This window comes from Diceros bicornis, chromosome 15 (genome assembly GCF_020826845.1).
Source record: "Diceros bicornis minor isolate mBicDic1 chromosome 15, mDicBic1.mat.cur, whole genome shotgun sequence".
NCBI lineage: Eukaryota > Metazoa > Chordata > Mammalia > Perissodactyla > Rhinocerotidae > Diceros > Diceros bicornis.
In genome coordinates this window covers 4,459,912-4,473,413 of record NC_080754.1, presented here as the reverse complement: position 1 = coordinate 4,473,413, position 13,502 = coordinate 4,459,912, and the positions used below count along the sequence as shown (strand labels likewise).

At 44.0% G+C, this 13,502-nt stretch overlaps 1 protein-coding gene across 1 annotated transcript in view; it reads right to left on the bottom strand.

The window, feature by feature from the left end:
- COL8A1 (collagen type VIII alpha 1 chain) overlaps positions 1-9,439 on the bottom strand; it is a 135,739-nt gene extending 126,300 nt beyond the window's left edge. Inside the window, 1 exon segment of the mRNA XM_058555673.1 lies at positions 9,396-9,439. The gene's annotated coding sequence lies outside the window, so the exon portion shown is untranslated.
- Between the last annotated feature and the right edge of the window lie 4,063 nt (positions 9,440-13,502).

Here is a 13,502-nt window from a genome sequence, read left to right as displayed (position 1 = left end):
ATAATACCACTTTGTAAGGCTGATAACAGAAACAGAGATAAGCAGAGACTCAATAAGTAGTATTGATAACAGACACTCAATAAGTAGAATCTATTATGATAACTAGTCATGGCGAGTTTGTGTTTCTCCCTTAGATGACTGTGAACCACTTATTCTCTTAAAGGAGAAGGGCTCCACTCTGCTGCTTTGGGGATCCTGGCCTCAGGCATTTATCTTTGTGAAGGGGAGAGAGAACTCCCAGAGGAGGGCCTTAAGAGAAATAGGGAATCCGATGGAGGTGGGAGGTCTGAGTGTCATAGATAAACCAAATAATCCCTGATGTAGGAAGACATACTAGAATATCAGTGAGTGTGTTCCTATTACAGGAATGAGCTCCCTATCGATGGCGAGAAAGTAAACGCTGAAGGAAGATGTTTGGCTAATGATCTTGGTTAATTAATGGTGGTTAAAGTGAAACAGAATTATCAGCTCAGAGATTGTTGAGCTAATTCACAGAATTATCTAAGCTCCTTGTTTGCTGGACTTACTGCTGATTGTTGGCCATTTCACTATTTATATCACAACATCCACTCAGTGGGAAAGCGAGAGGAAGAGATCCTTCCTCCCTCCCTCCCTCCCTCCTTGTCTGTCTACGAATCATTGTGGCGTTTCTGCTATTATTATTACAAAGAACTGAGCCATGGAACCAAGACATGTTCATCTGCTTCTTGTGTTCCTTTTCCATCTGGGTTTGGAAATCACCCTGGGATTGCTTCTTATTTTATGGTCTGACATAGCCCGTGATGGACACCGACACTCAGCATGTGTTACACAATAACCAGCTACACGGAAAGCACCGTGTCCCCGCGGATCTTAAAATAATGAAGCCAGAGGGCAATTCCTGAACTGTTCCCAAGCTGTTCCCCATCCCTTGGTGTCCCAAGGGGTGCTCTCAGGCTGGGCAGACTGGTCATCAAACCAACCTAAGGCACACTATATACTGTCATTTTTGTGAGGAATGAAAATATATATAGCATATTAAGGTCTTTGTGAAGTCTTACAGTGAATAACATTGATCATATTAAGTGTATTTAAAATTTACTTGACCAGAGAACCTTTTCTGAATAAGCACCTATTAATATCCCATGTACTACTGTTTTTGAAAGGCACTCTGGAAAATGTTGAAGAAGTGGCATTCAGAGATTTTACACAATGTAACAGTCATTATTAAAAATATCATCTTTCTCCAGTTAAAACAGAATTTTAAAACCACAAAACCTTTTTTGTGTGTGGGGAATTATCTTTCGACTGGTGTCAAAAAATGGACAGGTGAACATACAGGCCTTTCGAGACTCTTAATCCATAACTTATCGTTTCTTTTCCCTTTCCTACTTACCCTTGACCTTATCTGGCCCCTTGAAACATGTGGGATTGTCCTCTGTATTCTAAGAAACAAATGTGCTCTCTACATCTTGGAAAGCTATGTGCTTATTTGGAATTTTGTTCCATTTTGACTTGGTATCAATACCATGAGCTATTCCCAGGTGCCATGAGGATGATCCATTCACTAAACGACAGTAACAACGTGTGCTTGGGTAGCATCATTCTGAAAATAGTTGGCAACACCTCAAGTGTCTCTAAACGGTAAAGAGAGTGGTTATTTGAGAATTGTTCTTCTATTTAAGATAAATATTTTAAGGCATAGAGATGATCAATGACTTGCCAAGGCCCTAGAAAGAGCCAAGGTGTTTTTGAGATTAAAACACTGAAGATTTTCTGGAACGGCAGATTCTCAGGCCACTTGCATACCAACTTCATAGCTTCATCTCTACTGATATGAGAAATAGCCTTAGAGAGACTATTGTTCTGTTTCCCTGTGAATGTCATGATTTTTACAAAGCAAGCAGCCCTTCTCTGGTATGCCAGGGATTTTTTTTTTTTTTTTATGGTCCTAATTGATCTCTATCCCCCAAAGGGTTATGAATGTTGCAAGTGTCTCAAGTCTTAACAAGCCATCCCCACACAGCTGCGCAATGGAAATGTTCAATGGAAAGGTATTCCCTTCAGTCTAGGCAAGGTCCTGGCTGCTCCCTGGAGACACCCGGCCCCAGGAGTGCAGGTTCTGGGCCATCTTGGTTGGAGAAGCCTGTTTGGCCCATTGCTGCCTCCTTGGTTCTTCTGGTTCCCTTCCCCCTCTCCTGATGACAGGAGGGTCTGGTCATGGCAGGCCACCAGGACCTCCCTTTTAAACTCATGAGATCTTCTCGGCTCTCCGCCCTGTCTGCGCTTGTCTTTTGCTGACCCCCAGCTGCCAAGGTTTGTTTATTACTGAGTTGAGCATTTAGTCTTGTGTATTTAGTCTTGGCTGGTGGTGGCCTAGGAAAGAATATTTTCTAAGGTTGCTTTGGTTTTCTTTCAAATAAACTTCTACAAGCCTGGACATTTCTGGCATTGCTGAAATGCAGGTGATTTATTCCTAGAGGCTTAAAATGGAATTTTTTCCAAAAAAGAAAACCAACAATGTGATATACTCCTTCAGTACATTTTAGCCACTGGTTGCAAAGGACACCTTGCTTTGACTTTTATTAGAAAAATTCAAATCAAGAGGCCCCCTCTGGGAACAAGACAGTTTTCTATTCTGAGACACAGCCTCCTGGCTCCCTCTACTGGCCAGCAACCTCCCTCCCCATCCATTTGAACAGCAGTGGATTGGAAATAATTGGGAGCGAGAGGGGGAAGTACACGTGTCGTTAAACTAGGAATTGTGGACCCAACAGCATATTTTTGCTGCAGATCCATTTTCTTTCCTCATTCTTCCAACCTCAACAATCTTGGCCACCTAAGCCACAAATCCTTAGCTCCACCTAGCGTCTCTCTTCATGCACTTCTTGGCTTTTTAAAAAGGGGCCACTTGTTTGGATTTATAGCACTGATGGACACCATGACCCCTGGACTTTAAGACAATGTAATCATATACTTTGTCATCACTTTGAATTTATGAACCAAGTTTAGGTTTATCTTACAGTGCACATGGCATGATAGCTGGAGGAACACGCTAGAAGGGATGAGAGCTGACAGAATGTCTCCCAGCTGCCCCAAGACAAGGCTCTTCAACCAGCTTCTAAGAGTCACTGTCCTCCTGTGGAACTGAGAGCTAGCCTCAGCCATTCTGTGGCTATGTAGCGAAATTTCTGCATAAACCAGCCACAGTTGCCCTAGTACATGAAGCCTTAATCATGGAGGCCATTGGCCCAGACTTTCAGAAGAACAGCTGTTTTATCTAGCTAACGGGGACTGGAGAAGCTCCCCAACGGGCTGGATACATTTTATTTCCTGGAGAAGCCAACAGCTGACACCCACACCCAGGCCTATTCAGTGAGGGTTGGAAAAGTAGCACATGAAGTGATTAATCGTCTTTAATCTCAGCACATCAAATGATGTTAATGCCTAAGTATCCCTTGGTGTAAACACATCAATAGAGAGCTTAAGAGAGGCAGTCTTCAAGAAAGACTTACTTAAAAGAAAGTTTTCACAACGATGCTGAGTCATAGACTACGTAAATTTTAACATACAATAAATCGATTTCAGAAACACAATGAGTATTTCAAAGACGCGCAAACAACTGTCAGGCGTGCTTTAGAGGACGCTGAAGAAGCATCTGGGGTAACATCTGTGCGTTTATTCAGGGTAAACCATTTCCAGAAAGAACACAAGAATGTTCTTTCCTACCTTCATCATTTTCTATATTGGAGCAGCTTCATGTATTACCAAAAATTATATTGTTATCTTAGCAGAGAATATTTTGGTGATGTAACATCCATGGAGTTAGTATGCTGGGTCAGAGTCAAGACTAAAATGAGGTCAAATGAGGCTCTTCTCCCAGCTGAAGTCCAGTCGAGGGTTAGGAAGAGTTTTAATAGAGGTAATGCTCACAAAGATCTCACCCACGTGAGCCAGTCCTCAAATGGTGTGGTACAGAAAGATGCCTGACCCAAATAGGATTTCAACTCCCAAACATTTGAAAGAGTCTTTGTTCAGACAATCATATGAAAAATCTCTTCTCCAGCACCTCAAAACTCCCTGGAGCTTCTCCCTCTTCAGTTTCAGAGAGATGAGCCCTCTTAGCTGCACCAACTGTCTCTACACACTTGGCCTCCAGATGACCCCTCCCTTCTGTCACAACACATCTCAAGTCTACACCCCTCAACCAGTATATCCCTCAAGTTTTCTCCGATTGTACATTATGCGTACTTTGCCTTTTCTCTCATTAGAGACCTGGGAAGGTTCAATGTGGTTATATGGGAAACACATTGTCTACTGGAAGAAGAGGAAGGCTATGCTGTAAATCACATAGTAATACATGTGTTCTGTCACAGTAATGTGGGAACTAAATTTTAAGCCTGCTCTAAAAAACAGTATAATATCTAGGATTCAGGTAAACATGGGAAGGACTAGCGAAAGCACGGCAGGCACTGCAATGGCTTAGCCTCGACAAGGCTGCATGAACTCTCCCCAGTTCCTAAAGCAAGGGGGGACCTTAGATTTGATATACCTGAGATGTGAGTATATAAGTCCCTACGGACTCCTTATAAGGATTTGTATGGAAGGAATTAATAAAAACAGGTATTTCATGGTTAGCTTTTTCCCCCATTCACTCACCCACTCAACACAGATTTTACCCAGCAACTATACATAGCAGGTCCTAGAATGGAGAAAAACATACGAGGTCCCCGTGATGGTGACAATGGGTGATGTCACTCCTCACAAGGTTTGTGGCAATGTTGCTTAGATGTTCTGCAGTACAGGTACAGCTGTAGCCCCAAACCTCTACCAGGTCATGGTTTCTGAGAATCGTTATGTTAAGTTCCAACAGAATTCTCAGAATAGTCAGAGACATCTCAGATACACACCGGGCAGGGAAGACACGTTATCGGCACTCAAGGTAGGGCGCTGCTCCGGAGAGTCTGGCCTCAGCCCTAGTTCCGCTATACACATCTAGGTGACCTTGGGCAACATGTCAGCCTTGGGCAACACTCAACCTCTCTGACATCTTCTTATCTGTTAAATTAACTTTACTTAAAATTAGCTCCAAGGATCCTTCCAGCATTTATATTGTGTGATTCTCTAAGTTTTTTAATCCCTAAATGTTAGAGTAGGGGCTAGATAAACAAAAGCGCTTAGAAACTTCATTTCAGAGAGTCTGCTGGAGGCAAGTTGCAATTTTAAATTACCTTTCTTCTAGGTATATGAACTAAGGTTTAGAAAATGCAAAGCCTTTTAATTTGTTGGAGTGAAAATTGACATCCTGTTTAAGGAAGTATGAGACTTTTGGTAATGAGAAAAGCCACAAGTATGAGTGGTACTCCAGAAACCTGATCTATAAGAACTAGATTTTCTCCACTGAAAGAAAAGGGGGGACACAGAGGGGCCATGACTGCACCTGCAGACCCTGTGCTGAAGGAGAGGGAGGCAGCTTTTGTTCTTCAGGAAGGACAAAGGAAGGGAGCCCAAAATTAAGAGAGAAGATTGAAGGTGAACCATCAGGTGTGTTTTAATCTTTTATATAATCAGCTATCAGTGCTGTGAGTGACTACACTGAGAAGTTAGAATTCATTATGATTTTAGCCGTCACTCTATGATCAGTCTTTGGGAACATTTCTGTTTCAGTCACTTCAGTTGGATTCGATGCAATTCCAATGGCTTTGAGGATTTGTACACAGGGCCCCCAGATTACAGACATTCCGACCTTGTGCGACTCCCTCTAACCCCCTTCCTGCAAATCCGTTTGCTCAAGAAAAGACTATAAAGAACCTCCTTCCTCAAACAGCAAACATAGTTACCAGGCGATAGTGGAATGTCCAATTAGCGGCTTCTCTCTGTTGGTGCTCAGTGTGGTTAATTCTTTCTCTCACTCTTCACTCCTTGTCTCTCTGGAAAGGGGACGTGTAGCAGAGTTCTAATTTAGTACTGTGGGGTGTCAACTGTGTTGACGACTGCCAGGTCACTGGAAGATCTTTTTTATTATAACCTTAGCATTTTGTAACAATTTGTGAGCTGGTCCTTTTTTTTTTTTTAAATTTCTAGATGCTTTGGGTAGTAGGGGGTCCTTTTCATACAACGCTAAAGCGAAAGAATCTCTAAATTCCAAAGGGCATTCATTCTTCCCTTAACTTCCTCCTCTCCTCTCCTTTTTTCCTTTCACTCAATAGTTAGAACAATGCACCTCTCAGAAGACTGCTAGAATTAGTCTCAAGATCTGTACCAAATTATGCATCTATATGGTTATGGAGGCCTGGGGGAAGAGAAGGAAGCCCAGGCTGGAAGAAGACCTAGTTCTCGGAGGGTTACTTGGAGGAGCAGAGGCTGGGAAGCATGGCTACATCTCACTCACTCTAAGCTGCCATACCAAAGTGGGTGACCACGGATAGGAAGGAGCCAATTGCTGCTTCTAACTTCTAAATTGCAAATAATTACCCAACATTGGGCCCTTTGGGAGAGCCAGGGGTGGATTTGTCGATGTGAACGACCCATCAGTTAAAAATATGTTCTGAGGGTTTTTATACTCATAACATAGCTTTTAAAATTATAACTGGCAAAGTCCTATGGGTTTTCATGTTCAGGGCGTGTGGGTTCAGGCAGACCTGAAATCGTTTTGGTCTTTAAGACTGAGCTGTTCTCCACTGTTAAAGAAGGATCTTAACTTACTAGTGGAAAGACTTGCATTGATTTAAGAAAACACAAACCAGAGCTGGTGTGGACTTTTGATCTTCCTCATCTCCTCATAGTCCACAGAAATAGGGGCAAAGAAGTGGCGTTAGTAACAGAGATTCTGCTCTTTCTCTTCTCCCAAGGCCCTTCCTAGGAGCGCTTCTCCCAGGTTCCCTCTCAATTCTCTGCTCATCCTCACTCTCCTCTTCCCGATTTTTGTTTCACAAGTGAAATAAAATGGCTATGCTTTCTGATCATGGGAAGAATATCATTTTATAATTTTGAGAATAGTAGAAAATCTAAAATGTGTGTTTCCCTAGGTCTAGCAAGCCCTCAAAGTCAGCAGCGCACCCTCCCCATGTCTCTAGTGAAAGGGGTAGCCGCTCATCTTTTCTTTTTCAAGAAACATTAAAGGAACCGTTCAAAGCCTGCCAGAAGGGTGTCGGATACGTATGGGCATGGGCCCAATCCAGGGGCGGCTATATACTGGCATACAGGGGAGATGCATGTTGTGTCTCCACATCCTGTGCAAAGGGGGAGACACTGGGGTAACGAAATGGAGCCCCACCACTGATTTTTCTAAAAACTTAAAAGGGAAACTTCATCTTGCCTGATGTGTACCCTATGGAGAAAGAATCACTTTAAGTGTCTGGTAAAGGCCTCTGGGAAAGTGAGATCATGAGCAATCTAGGATGACCTCACCCAGTTATTTAGGAGGTTGAACGTGATGGCACATGGGGAAGGCAGTTACTGTTAAATGGTTCATAGCTTGTGGAGTGGTTCAACTGCCAGCAAAAGCAGAAGCCAACCCCGGGAGAACACTTTTCACCCCCAGACTCAGGAAGAACAGGGAGCTCTTTTACACTGGGAGCGCTCGTTTTTTTCTCTCCCAGAAAAGACGACTTCCCTCAAGGGGATCTGGGAATGAGGCGGTGTATTTTCACCCTTGTGGTGGTGGGCACGATTCCAGCACCACCACAAAGGGGGATTACCTTGCACACACCACACACGCCGTGGCCATGTTGCATACCTGTGCTCTTGTCACGGCCGACTACCCAAGTATATCAGATAGGGAGCAAGCAGTCTGCGTGTGCTGTGGCTCAAGATAAAAGGTATTTTAATATGCTCAGGTCACATATTATCTCGGACAATAGTAATTTTATATCATTTTCTTAAAGGAAACTGCACTCCTCGCAATAATTTTTTCCAATAAAGCAAAATTTCACATGACAGAAAGCTTTACATATAAATATTTCCCTTGAATAGTAGCATTGAACCCTGTCTATGCTAAACAGAATTTTAAAATATCTTTATTATTTCTTTTGACATGCAAAGGATAAGGAGAAAGGGTTTGGAAGACCCTCAGTTAAACTTCTAATGATTCTACTCTCTTTAACAGTGGAGAACTTTTTACAGCTCTGGAGAGTTTTCGCTTTTCAAGTGAAACAATATAAACAAACCAAAAAAAAAAAAAAAAAAAGTGAAACTTTTCCTGTCTCACTTTAAGAACCTTCAGGACTGAAGCTGTGGTGTGGTTTCCTGACTGCCAGTTTGGGTTTGCATCTCTCTTAAGCCGGCTTGTGCAATTCCCCAGGGGAAACATTTGAAGAGGGTTTTTCTCCCACATGACAGAGTTTCATCAAATACAGCCCACAGACTTAGATGGCAAACTTCATGGTGCGAGTGTCTGGTTTTACAGAAGCAGCTGTGGAGTATGTTTTTCCTTTCACAGGTGCACAATACTCATGCACAGACCTCAGAAATAAGACACCCGTCTTCAAAAGTGAGGGTAGCTTAAATACTGGCTATCTCTCTGAGAATTAGTTGTCAATCAGGTCAATTTTAATTTACCAGATGAGGGAGGAGGGGGTGGCAAGCAGGGTTTCAATTTCCAGAGCCCCCTACTGATCTTTCTTCGCAGCCGTCTAGGGTACACAGACGTATTGTATAATCTGGCCTGTATTTTTCTCTTACTGTGAAACATATTGAAATGCTTTATGTTTAGGTGTGTGTATAGAAATTCATGAAGTTCTTTTATACACTTTCTTAGCTCCAACACAATTCTCTCTTTAGGATGTCTTGAAAACACAGCTTTGGGAGAGCACATTCTGCCCCGGCTTGTAAATTCGGATTTGCTCTTTCCTATCTACCAGCCACCTGATTCCCGGCCTGTGCAAAGGGCACCCGTTCGGCATCATTTTTTCCAAGCGCTTAAACCTGGAAAGATATTTCTTCAAGGACTCACAGAAGCTGTCTTGGGGGTTTGGAAAACATTGCAAAATTGTTAGCAGACCTTTTGACTGTACTATTTTTAGGAAACTAATTGTGTTCTTTTAAAGTACATTTTTGACAACGGGACAAAATTTTCCTTGCCCCCACTGATATGTGAAATGTTTACAATGAAATACATCAGTAAAACACCCCAAAGAGATACATTGTAACCTCGGCAACAGGCAGCAACAGGGGAAAAGTGATTTAAAAAGAGACAAGGTTTTTGCAATATTTATGCTGCTATTTCTGCCCAAAATGACCTTTTATTTTACCGTTCAAACAGAAGTTTGTTTTCAAACCAGTTGCTAGTTAAAGGAGCAGCTGCTCTGGCATCCATAAGAATCAGCTCTAACCCAACAGTAAGCGTGTTCACCGGAGGAAACTCAGCCCCGCAGCACCCCCTGGTAGGTCAGACGCCTGCAGAGGTGGAATCTTACCTTGAGCACGTGAGATCCAGGAGAGGGCTCGGGCTCCCACAGGACAGGACCGGGAGAGGCGCGGATCCGCCGCGGGTAACATGCACTTGGCTTTTATGGGCAGGTGGGAGGAGCCGCTCCTCGTGGTAGGTGGGCAGGAGGGCGGGCGGGCGCGCAGCCCCGGGAGGAGCAGACCGTCTTCTCTGGGGAGGGCCGGGGAGGGCGAGCGGGAGCCGGGAGGGGGAGAGGCGGCAGGGAGGGGTGCAGGGGCGCAGCACGGAGTGCAAACGCGAGAGGGAGGGAGGGAGAGAAAGCAAGAGGAGCGGTAGAGACGTAGAGATGGGATGTAGACCACGGATGGGGAGAAAATGAATGAGAGACACAGACAGACACGCGAGCACGCAAGACCTAGAAGGCGAGGGGAATTGGGTTATTTTCCGTTTTTGTGTGACTTTTTTTTGAGGGGGGAGTTGTGGGTGACTCTCATTACTGAAGGTGTTTTCTGTGACTCTGGAAAGCTAAATAACGGTTCAGGAAGACTGCGGGCTCCTAAGCCAGGCGCAGGAGGGGACGCTGGGCGTGGGCGCAGCACAGCCGCGCCGGGTGGGTCCCCCCGACGTGTCCCCACAGACACGTATCCGCCCTCAGCGCCCCCGCGTGTCCCCCCGCGCATCCCCCGGCGTGTCCCCCCACGTGCCCCCGCCGCCCCCTCCGGTAAGGCCCGCCGCCCCAGTCCCTCGGGCCCTGCCTGGTGCGCTGCCGCAGCAACGTCCAGAGGCCCCTCTCGAGACTTCGGCAGCATTAAGGTAAATCCGGCGAAGGTTGGGGAGGATCAGAAGATTGGCTTGTGGAGAAAGGAGCCTCAAAGCCAGCCTGGGCCCTTCAACGTCTGCTTATGTAACAGGATTTCGGGGCTCTCTGCCCTTTGGTTATTGTCGGTATTTTAAAAACTCTCATTCCTAACAGTTGGAAAACGTCTTGGTGCCACAGCGCTCTCTCTCTGTGTCTTAAACATTAAGAGAGGATTCTTGGTTGAATCAACAAGCGGCTGAAGGATCAGGCTGAAATTCTTCAGAAATATATTCAGAGAAAGAAAAACAAGCTCCTTTAGCTGCTGAGTGGTGACTCACTTCCTAGCCCCAGCTCGATTTCTGCCACCAAAGGAATTGAAGCATTTTAAAAGAACCTGAGCCTTGGGGATGGGGGAACTGACAGGGGGAAGGGGGGTCAGGAGGATGGGTGGGTGGGCTGGGGAGAAGAAGGGAACTAATTCTTACTGAATATATTTATATAGAACTATATAACTATATATACATATATGAAACATGATTCAGTGCTTGCCACAGCCTTATGAGGTATGGAGAAGGTCCACAATTATAAAAAAGGATTTTAAAGAAATCCATTAAGAAAATACCCAGTAGTATCATTTGGATAATAATAACACTAGCTGCCATATGTGCTAAGTTTACACTGGACTTAGTTTTACATATTCATCTTCCCATCTGCCTGCCTCTGGAGCCCAATGCCTCAACTGCTTCCTTGTAACGAAGTTTATTCTCAGTTGGATAGAGCTGGAGTCAGCAAGGTAGAACCCATGTGCCTGCAGTATGAAGGAAGGTTAGTGATACGGGAGATGAGGAATTTAAGATCTGTATCATAAACACAAATTTGACATTAGAACAATTATTCAGATGTTACTGATGATGTCTCGTGACATTGATTGTCTTCGTATATGCAATTTTTCATCTGTATGCCACCTATTCAAATTATATTCAGTAACTTTTCAGCTGCAAGGAAATTATAGCTAGTGGTTAACTAGCTAGCAGAAAATAAATGCTCAATAGATATGTTTATTCTAAGTGAATCAATGACGCTATTGAGCACTGACACAGAGAATTAGTTTAAGAATTAATGAATACTTAGAAAGCTGAAACTTTCACATGAACTTTCCTGGCCATTTGCTATTTGGTTTTACTCTCTTCTCACCCTCCATAACTCAGTTTTCCTCTTTCCAAATAGCATGTTTGTGTTTTGAGGATGTGGTCAAGTCCATTAAATGAAGTCTGTGAAATGAACAACCGTTGTTACTGGTCTGCATCGACTATGCTGGGGCCGACCCCTGAAATCAGATGTGATTTTACAGGCGGGGTACCGCTTCCGGCACTTTTTAATTTATCAGAGAAATGTGCTTTGGGCGAACTAAACAGGACCCAGTTCGAGGAGTGTCTGGGTGATAAACATGTTAGTAGAGATCCTCACAGGATTACAGGAAATCATCTTTTCAGTCCTGATTTAATGCCTCCCGAACATTCCATCACATAGTTGTGAAAAGGAGAAACAGAAAAGGCAAGAAAGTACATTCAAAGAGAAAGCAGTTGACGGCTGTTTTTCTTCTCCTGTTTCCTCCTTCACTCCCTCCTTTCAAACCTGAATATCCAGCCAAGGTAACAAAGGAGCTCCTTTCATTTCATTTGGATGGTGTTAATGACTCGTTCATTTCTCCAGTTCACACTTGCCTGGATCTGATTCAGTAGCAGATCTGGACAGCAAGTCAGGAATCCAGGAACACGATCTCTGTGCTGACTCTTAGCCTGCCCTTCTAGAATCTCTCTGAAGGTGACTGAGGTTTGAAATGACCTAGTTTGGTCTTCTGCGGACAGAAAGGAATCCAATGATAACATGCTAGATGCTCTGAAGTTTCCATTGTGTGGATATAATAACAGTTACAGATCATTACCTTATTTTCAAGAGTTTGAAAATGTAAACCTTTTTTTTTTGGCTTATTTAGAATTAATCAATTAACAAATATTTGTTGAGAATGGATACAGACAATGTCGGATATTCAAAGCAGAGGAAAACAAGAACGTAGATCTGTTCTCGTGGAAGGGAAAAAGCATGAAATCCTGTTAGTTGGGTAGCAAAGAGACTTGGGGGAGGAGATGACATTTGAGCTGAGCCATGGAAAGTAGCATTTGGATAGATGGGTTATGGACAGTAGTACAGGGAGGGAATGTATACAGATGGGGAAGCAATAGAGATATGTGGACGATGGTGAGTTGGCCAGCACGACTGAAGGGAAGGGTCTATTTGGCAGAACAGTGAGGCTGAAAAGCAAGAAAGGAGTGATGAGGTCAGCCGGTGGAAGGCCTTAAATGTCACCTCAGTAGTCTGGACTGTATACTGTAGGCAAGGAGTAGTCATTGAAGACATTTGAGCAGTAGAATGGCACAGTGGAAAAGGCATATTATTAAGAATTCACTTTTCTTTGAATAGGATCTGTATAGCAGCTTTGCAGATAAATGCTTGCAGGTGTGTCCAGGGCCATTAGCATACTTAGAAATAGAGAAAACTAAGTGTCTGTGTCCTGTAGACTGGGCCGTCTGTGTGAGGTGGCAGAAACAGTTGGTGGTCCTAGCCCAGCGTCCCTACAGTGCCCTGGTGGTTGTAAGGAGACAGGAAGGCAGGCTTCTCTCAGGGTGGCCAGGAGGACAGATGGATTAGTGTGAAGGGTGGTGTCTGCTCTGTGTGTTAGAGGAGCCAGTCTCTTCTTCACCTGTGGTAGCTTTAAGGTTATCAAAAAGTACCTGTCCCCAGATAATAGGTCTGATGTATGAGATCCTCGAGGTTTCAAGGGTTCCTGGATCAGAAGAGAATGGAGCCTGGCATTAAAAGCTATACCTTTACATTTATGTCTTCAAACAGCTAACTTGCAGGTATTTTGTGTGTGTTACCCTTGGCAGATTTCAACCTCTGCTTCTTCCTGCCACTCCTAAGTGCTTCAAAATGCAAATGAACATGGCTTTTGGTCTTAGCAAAACTCACTGATGATTTGAAGTTTGATGTACAGAGATTTGCTCTCCGTCTATCAAATGACCCGTCAGTCAGTCAGCCTAAACTTGTGCTAAATGTCACCAAATATGACCTTGGTCTGCGAGGCGCTTAAAATTGCCAGCTCTCCTAGGGCATTTAAAGTAGAATTTTATTTACAAAAATTGAAAAGGCTCACAGCACAGAAGAAAGGCACACCTCTCCTGCATTCCAGAGGAATGTCGGATTCTGTGAGTCACTGTTTTCCTGTTGGCCCAGATGGGAGAGAGCTGACTCTGGTGATCCCACAGATGACGGCCC